General features: G+C 42.4%; 1 pseudogene across 1 annotated transcript; it reads left to right on the top strand.

Moving 5' to 3' along the window:
- Nucleotides 1–133: 133 nt before the first annotated feature.
- ZNF891 (zinc finger protein 891) lies at nt 134–8069 on the top strand (annotated as a pseudogene). Its single transcript, XR_015722363.1, has 3 exons — nt 134–344; nt 6130–7319; nt 7517–8069. The product of XR_015722363.1 is annotated as a zinc finger protein 891 (transcript).
- The last annotated feature ends 1195 nt before the right edge of the window (nt 8070–9264 follow it).

The following is a 9264-nucleotide window of genomic DNA, read 5'->3' as shown; positions in this document are numbered from 1 at the left end:
CGCATGCGCCGCGGCCCGGGGCCGCCCCACACATGCTTCTCCCGCCCCACCCCCGTCTACGCACGCACGCGCCGTGGCCTCTCCACCTAGGAGAGCCGCCGGGACGCGAGCCCAGAATCCCTCCGCGGGGCGGGCCTGGGCGGCGCGGGGCCTCCTGGGAAATGTAGTCCCCGCCCCTCGGATTTTGGGGCGGCTGAGCGCGGGAATTGTGGTTGCTGCTTTCCTCCTTCCGCTTGGGGGGCTCCGGAGGCCGCCGACCGCCGCCTGCCCAGCGCGCGCTCTCCTCTCCCAGCCCGCAGCGGCCCGGTGGTTCCGACGCCGAGGGGCAGGTACCCCGGGGACAGGTGAGCGCGCGGGAGCGTGTAGAGTTGCGGAGACTGGGCCCGTGAGCGGGGGCGTGGGGAGCGGTCGCTCCGGTGCTCAGTGCCCACCCGGGCCCCGCGACCGGCCGGGAGGGGGCGGAGGCCGACCGGGGAGGGATGGCCTCGGTGAGCGCTGCTGGCAGTCGGTGGTGGGCTTCCCGCAGCGGCCGGTCCTTCGTGCGGGGCTTTTCCGGGATCCGTGTTAATCCCTTCGATCGTGCCTGCGCTGCCCCACAGTAACGAGATCTCCGTTCTCTAAGGCAAGCCCGGAATTAATAGGGACTTGAAATTATGTGAACCTTATTTCGACCGTAAGTCAAAGAAATTGCTTGAAAAGTCTAATGAGATACAAAAAAGTTTGAACACTGCCAAATATCTGATATTAAGCAATTCCTGCTAATTTGTGGCTGTGACTAAATCCTGGTTTTGATTTTTTAAGAGGTTTTTTTCAGAGATAAATTCTGGGGCGCCTGGCTGGCTCAGTACACACAGCACGCAACTCTTGATGCGGGGGCGGCGGGGGGGGTAGTTCAAGCCCCACGTTGGGCGTAGAGCTTACTTTAAAAAAAGGGTAAAAACACTTAGTACAGAGATAAATTATGAAATGTTTACAAATAATAGAGCATCCCCATATCTGCTTCAAAATACAGTGGGTACAAGAGTGTTCATTAGCTGTTACATTATAGGAACAGCAGTTTTTCTGCTTGTCAGTAATTCTTGCAAATGTTCTGAATGTGATGCTATTTTATTACTTTAGTACACAGTCCTATTCAAGTTGTTAATATTTTACTTAGGGCTTTTTCAGTGTTCAGAAATAAAATTGCATTTTAATCTTCTTCCCTTGTACTGTCTGGGGGGCCCGCCTATGTGGGGCCACGATGGGGTGGAAGCCGGTGGCCCTGGCGGTGAAAAGAATTTCCCCAGGCGGATCAAAGGCGATAGACGTTTTCTGAACCCACCGCAGGGGTGGGAGGGGAGGCGGCTGGACAGCAGAGGAGAGGCCGTCTGCAGCAAGGCAGTGGATGGGGCTGTTTTTTTAAGAGAGAAGGTGAGAACGTATGGAGATGTATGGCATTTTGCTTTTTTGGTAACTACCGGGTTGTAAGTATTTTGAGGTGTGTGTTCAGCCAGGGGGATCGCTGTAGGGCCTGTCCACATTCCATCATTCCAGCCTCTTCGCCTAAAAGCGGCCTCTGTGCTATCTTTGCAGTACTGTCTGTTGTACCATAAGAAGATTTCACAAGTCTCATGAATAATTTGGGAAGCATCGGATTTTTTCCCCTCCTATTCTGTAAAGTAGTTTTTCCATTCTAAGTTTTGGGCTCAAAATCTCTAGGCGTAGATATTTGACTTCTGATTTTTTTTCTTCTTCTTTTTTTTTTAATGGTTGTTGATGGGTTTAAGTTTTATAGTTCTTAGTCAATTTGGACACTTAAAGTTTATAGAGAATTGTTCATCTGTGAATTTTCAAGTATCGTGGCACAAAGTTGTTCATACTAATCTTCTATGGTGATTTTTTGGAGATTTAAAAAATCACGGCTTTTTAGTGATATTTTAAAATCATTGCTATAATTGTAGCCATTTTTTCTTTTTTGAGCTTAAGTCCAAGACAAGGTCATTGATCTCCCTGTGATGGTGTGGTACCCTCCAGCACAGTTATTGGCAGCATCTTCCCTCCCAGTGACGAGCTGCTCAGGGTGGAAAAGCTGGTGTTAGGTACCAGTGTGAACTTCATCAGTGACTGTGGATTCCAGGTCTACAAACACTGTCGTGCGCCCATGTGTGCCAGCAGCTGTCTCACTGCAGAAGGTGTTGAAGGAGTTATCTCCTCCCCCAGTAGTCTTGTTAATTGGCATCTGACCATTGGGCTGGATGCCCTGTTCCAGGCAGTAGAGCTCCCAGCAGGCATTGCCAATCTGAACACCAGCCTGGATGGAAATGAATTTGCACATGGTTGCTGCCTTGTGGCTGCTGAGCAGATGGCAGAGAGGAAGAGAAGAGGTGGTTGCTTCTTACAGCGCCGCTCTTAGGCGGTCCCTGGAAGAACTTACCTTCCCTCGGAATTTTAAAAGTGGGCAAAGCTAGATAGAAATGAAGCAGTGTTACCATTGAGAAGTCCTGTTCCACACCTGTTCCTGTTCTTTTGTATGTAACCTGTTTATCATCTCTTGGCATGTTTAGATTCATCAGTTTATTTTTGGTATCCAAAACTTTCATGTTGATATGCTTAGTTCCAGTCTTTTAAGAAATTGCCCGTTTTGGGATGCCTGGGTGGCTCAGTCAGTTAAGCGTCTGCCTTCCACTCAGGTCATGATCTCAGGGTCCTGGGATGGAGCCCTGCACTGGGCTGCCTGCTTCTCATCTCACGATGCCCCCCCCCATGCTCTCTCTCGCTCTCTCAAATAAATAAATAAAATTAAAAAAAAAACAATTGCCCATTTTGATGGGTCAGTGCTTACATATTTCACTATTTTAAGGAATTTCTCCTGTATTTGTTTGATTCTCTCTTCTGTTTTTTCTTTCTGGAACTCTGAATAATCTGGTGTTGAACCTTTGAAATTGATCATATAATTTTCTTACCTTTTCCCTCTCTTTGCTTATCTCTTTTGGGAGTTCTGCTTTCTGGAAGAGTTCTTCAGCTTTATCTTTAAATCTTTTTACCTTTTTAATTTTTTTGTTATTATACTTTTAAATTTCCTAAGACTATTTATTTTGTGATTTTATATGTAAAAAAAAATCAACCATACATTCCTATTAATGTTTTATGAATGAAATATCTCTCTGATGATTTTTAGACTTATATTATGAAAATTCCAAAACACAAAAAAGTATAACAGTCACCCCTTATATATCATTGTTTGAAGCAGATCTTTTACATGATATATTGTAAATATTTCAAAATCTGTATCCAATTATAACTCCTTTAAAAATCATCAAAAGTATATTATTATCACATCTACAGAATTAGCAGTACTTCTCCAATATCAAATGTATAGGCAGTGTTCAAAATTTTCTGTTATTTCAGGGGTGCCTGGGTGGCTCAGTCGTTAAGCGTCTGCCTTTGGCTCGGGGCGTGATCCCAGCGTTCTGGGATCGAGCCCCACATCAGGCTCCTCTGCTGGGAGCCTGCTTCTCCCTCTCCCACTTCCCTTGCCTGTGTTCCCTCTCTCGCTGGCTGTCTCTCTCTGTCAAATAAATAAAATCTTTAAAAAAAATTTTTTTCTGTTATTTCATAAGTGTGTGGTTTTTCTTTTAATTTTATTTGACTCATGGTCTAAATAAGTTTCATGAAGTTTTAGGTTTCTTTTAATTTAAGGTGTGCCTTAGAGAAATTATATCCCAATCTTGTTTCAACTTGCATTTCTCTTATGAGCATCTTTGAGGATGCTGCTGTCACTTTGAAATATACCAGTGTTTTTCTCACTTTTTAGGACACCATTGGAATTCTAGGTTGAAACTGTTTTCCTTTAGCACTTTGAAGATATTCTGTGGTCTTCTGGCCCCAAACAGATAGTCATCAGCTGTCTTGACACCATTTAATAACTACTCCATCCTTTCCCCCCAGTGATTCATAGTGCTGCCTTTATCATATATTAAATGTCTAGCTACACGTCAATCTGCTCCTGAAGTTGTTTTACTTTTTATTATTGCCCCATTATCATCTGTTTGAGTTACTAGAGATTTTTTTAAAGAGTTTTATTCATTTGACAGCACAAGCAGGAGGAGTGGCAGGTAGAGGGAGAAGCAGGCTCTCCACTGAGCAGGGAGCCTGATGTGGGGCTCGATCCCAGGACCCTGGGATCACAACATAAGCCAAAGGCAGATGCTTAACCAACTAAGCCACCCAGGCACCCCAAGTTACTAGAGATTTATAATGCATTTTTAAATATAGTAGAGTAAAGCACTATTTTAATAATTGCCTTGTTATTCATGTACTTTCATTTTCCTATAAAACCTTAAAATCAAATTGTCCTTTCAAGATCCCTATTGAATAGATTAATGAAAATCCAATGCAATTCTAGTTAGAGAAAAATTGAAATCTTTATAATATTGAATCTTTCCATTCATAATCATGATGAATCCCTCCATTTATTCAGATACTTTTTCCTGTTTGTCCCTAAAGTGTTTCGTTTTTCTAATTAGTTCTGTAACTAGGAAAGAAAGAAAACGTGGGGAGTTGAGGAACAAGTTCAGGATACAATTCTTAGCTTAGAAAGCTTTAACCAGAAGATAAAGTAAGTTCCTTTTTGAAGAGGAAGCATAACTTTCTAATTTTTTTTTTTCCTTCTGAAAGAAGGGTATGGATGGGGGCGGGGCTCCTTCACAAAACCTTAATTGCCATGGACTCACTCAGCTTATTTGATAAATATTTGTTGAGTGTCTGCCATGTGCTAGGAATGTTCTAGGTACTTGGAATACAGCAATGAACAAATCAGATGGAAATCTACTTCTGTAAGGTTTACACCAAAGTTACAGACTTATATACACTTGTGGTTTAAGAACATAGAATCTGGGACGCCTGGGTGGCTCAGTCATTAAGCGTCTGACTTCGGCTCAGGGCATGATCCCAGAGTCCTGGTTTCGAACCCCACATCAGGCTCCTCCGCTGGGAGCCTGCTTCTTCCTCTCCCACTCCACCTGCCTGTGTTCCCTCTCTTGCTGGCTGTCTCTCTCTCTGTTAATAAATAAATAAAAACTTAAAAAAAAAAAAAAAAAGAACATAGACTCTTACCTGTCAAAAGATATTTGTCTAAATAAAATTGCCAATTCTGTGATTTTGTCCATTAAAACTGAACTCCATTGTAGCATTGAGATAGAGGGCTCACATTTGAAGGTTATCCTCTCATCTTAAAGAAGTAACACCTGTAAAAAAATTAGCATAACAAATTATTGCATGATTTGTTGTGATCCAAAGTCTCTAAGCATTCATATTTTTGTAGTCATGCTGTATCTTTTTAATATTTATTTTAAAGCCTTTGTTAAAAATGTATAGGAAAGTACTATGTCATCTTATTAACGTTAAGGCCTCACTCTCAAAGTTTGGATCATGCATCTTTGTTGATCCCATTCAAGTTCTAGACAGAATAAATTATCATGAGGAAACATGGACTCTGGGGAGAGAGATTGAATTGGAGGTAATCAAATGAATGTTTGTTTCAAAGTCACATTCTACCTTTAACAACTCCAATAAAATTCCTGAGTACCAGCTGAATCCTCAGTGCTCTTAATTATGTGTGAGGTTATTCAGGTAAACACCAAGTTATGTATAGGAAAGTAAGCATATGTAGAATAATTATGTTTCACAGGGAAATTATTATCCCATTCCAAAAGATAACTTAAAAAGTTGCAGAGTACACACAAAATTTAATCAACCATGCCTCTTTGAACTGGTTCTCTTTAGCTTTAATTGTTTTTCTTTTAATAATGCATGCTTCTTTCACACAGTGCTAAACACTAGTCTCCAGGAGAAGCTAGTATAAATAACCAAGATGACAGTTCTAAAAGGGGGCCAAGGATGACACTATTGTATGTGACTACAAATCCCTGTAAAGATTTTAAGCAGGCCAATCCTTGGTGGGAGAAGTGGGGAGAGTCTACAATTTTTCTTTTTCCTTGTCAACAGTGGGGCCCTATTTCCACCTTTCTTCATTTACCTGAACTTTCCTCTTTGGCTACAGGGAGGACACCCAGTGAAATGCATGCATGCCCTGATAGGATCAGAGGGACAAGAAAAGAAATATCCTGATCTCTGTGCCTTATTGTACAGGTAGATATCACTTTCAGACTCTCAAGATGGCAGCCATTGACCTATCCCTCATATGGGCTCTGCCAACACAGGATTCTGCCTGTTTATACATGAGAAATAATGAGGAAGAAAGGGTGGTGGCTGGATTTCCACAAACCTGGTGACAGGTACCAGTGACCTTTAAAGATGTGGCTGTGGAGTTTACCCAGGAGGAGTGGATGATGCTTGATTCTGGTCAGAGAAGAATTTGCAGAGATGTGATATTGGAAAACTATATGAGTCTTACCTCAGTGGAATATCAATTATGGAAGCCTACTGTGATCTCCCCATTGGCTTAAGAAGAGATAAGAACTATGAAAAGGAGAATTCTCCAAGGCACCTATCCAGACTGGGAGATACAACTTAAAACCAAGGAATCAACTCCTAAACAGAATATTTGTAGGAAAAAATCATCCAATGGAGTGAAAATGATAAGATTCATAATGGGCAATTAGTCCTCCACATTAAGTGAAGACCAGGAATGCCATAAGATCAGAAAACAGCACAAGATCCCAGAGAGAAATTTGAGGAAAGTGGCCCAAAAGAAAACAACCTCTCAGGAGAGATTCTATGACCATCATGAATTAGAGGAAAACTCTGAACTTGGATCAAAACGCGTTTTTTCAAAGAGAGTTTCAACCAGTAAACGTTGCCATAAATGTTACTTAAATATTGAGAGTTTGAAACATTATTCAGTCGTAAACAATTAAAGAGAAACTGTAAGTAGGAAGCTCTGTGAAAGTCATAAATATGATAGAGATCTGTGGCATCTTGAAAAAATTCAGCAGAAAAATATGCATGCTTCAAACATGTTATACACTTCAAACATAATATGTTTCCTTTATATAACAATTTTCATATGGTGGAGAATTATGAAGGTAATAAAACCAAGACTTTGTCATCATTCATCCATCCCATAGGCAACAGGAGCAAACTCCTAATGGAGAGGATATCATAAATGTAATCAATGTGGGAAAGCCTTCAAAAGACTTTGTAATCTTATTTGGCACAAGAAAAGTCACATGGGCGAAAAACAATATGAATACAAAGAATGTGGGAAAGTATCCAACAATTCCTCAACCCGAAGGAGACATGTAAGAACTTACACTGGTGAGAAACACTACAAATGTAATCAATGTGGAAAAGCTTTCAGTCAAAAAACATCTCTGGGGGCGCCTGGGTGGCGCAGTCGTTAAGCGTCTGCCTTCGGCTCGGCGTGATCCCGGCGTTATGGGATCGAGCCCCACATCAGGCTCCTCTGCTGGGAGCCTGCTTCTTCCTCTCCCACTCCCCTCCTTGTGTTCCCTCTCTCACTGGCTGTCTCTGTCAAATAAATAAATAAAATCTTAAAAAAAAAAAATCTCTGAAGATTCATGTGAGAACTCACACTGGAGAAAAACCTTATGAGTGTAATCCTTTGGTTCTTACCTAATAGTGCACAAGAGAATACACACTAGGAAGAAACTCTATGACTGCAGTGATTGTGGAAAAACCTTTACTACAAGCTCACACCTTAAAGTTCACAAGAAAATACACGCTCGAGAGAATGTCTACAAATGTAATGACTGTGGGAAAGTTTTTAGTGGTCTCTCATCCCTTAGAATGCATGTGAGAACTCATACTGGAGAGAAACCCTATCCATGTAAGGAATGTAGGAAAACCTTCAGTGTTTCCTCTTCCCTTAGGAGATATGTGAGAACTCACACTGGAGAAAAACTGTATGAATGTATTCAATGTGAAAAATCCTTCAGTTGGAGTTCTTCACTTATTATTCACAAAAGAGCTCATACTGGGAGAGAAACTCTATAAATGTTATGAATGTGGAATTGCTATATTCATTGTCTTAAGGTGGACTCCAAATCATTATTTCTGGCTTTATTGTCCAAAATAAGCATTTAATACTATAGTCCTCTAAATACCTCTTTAACAATGTAACACATTTTGGTCTGTTTATTTTCATTCTAAATGTTGTATAAAATTTATGACTTAACGAGTCTATAGCTGTTTAGAATTCTATGTTTTCAAAATAGTTAAAAGTTTGCAGTTATTTTCTTACTGATTTTCTTTTTTAAAAAAGACATTCAGCTGAGGGGCAGGGAAAGATGGCAGAGGAGTAGGGGACCCTGTTTCACTCATTCCCCTGAATCCAGCTGGATATCTACCAGACCATCCTGAACACCCACGAAATCAGCCTGAGATGTAAGAAGATACATCTGGATCTCTACAAACAGAACATCTCTGGTGCTTGGTCTTGAGGTATGAAGTGGGAGCCAAGAGTCTGCGGGCAGATATCGGAAGATAAATGGAACGGGGAGGGAGCCTCTGTGCTCATGCGCTGGGAAGGCAGAAGCCTCCCATGCTGGGGAGTGGGCTGGACTTGTAGACCAGCAGCAGCAGCGGGGAAAGATGTTTAGGACACCATGCCCCAGACTGAAACCTGGAACTCAGGAGCATGCTTGTGAACCAGGGGTGGCTGGTGGTTTTAGAAGCACAAAGGGCAGAGACATGCCCAGCCCTGGGAGCAAGGACTGGGAGAGCAGCTGTGGGGCGCACAACCTAGGACAGTGTGGGTTTTTAGCAGCACTGACAGAAACGGAGTCAGTGTGGCCTGGAGAGTTCAGTGAAAAGCAGACTGTGATCTCTCTGTTCTGAGACAGAGGTTTGGATACAGTCACTGCTGCTCTGACTCTGAGAAGAGACACAGAAAGCTGCCAGGGAAATCCACCAGAGAACAAAAGCCCCCCAAAATCGGTTCTCACTGAACCCATCCCCCCCTCCACAGGGGACAATCAATTCTCCCCAAACAGGGTTGCCTGCATATCAGCACGGCAGGCCCCTCCCCCAGAAGGCAGGCTGAAAGAACAAGAAGCCCACATCCCTAAGGTCCCTATAAAAGAAGTGCATCTTGCTTGGGCCCTGGTCAATAATTTGGGCTCTGTACATCGCCGCAACCACACCTCATCAGGATGACGAGGAGGAACCCCCAACAAAGGAAAGAAACAGAGGCTGTGGCCTCTGACACAGAACTAATGGATACGGATATAACCAAGATGTCAGAAATGGGTTTCAGAGTAACAATTATCAAGATGATGTGTAGGCTTGAGAAAAATAACAAAA

Source organism: Ursus americanus, chromosome 30, assembly GCF_024610735.1.
Source record: "Ursus americanus isolate L20-20 chromosome 30, mUrsAme1.1.p, whole genome shotgun sequence".
Lineage (NCBI taxonomy): Eukaryota > Metazoa > Chordata > Mammalia > Carnivora > Ursidae > Ursus > Ursus americanus.
This window is presented reverse-complemented; position numbering and strand designations above follow the sequence as displayed.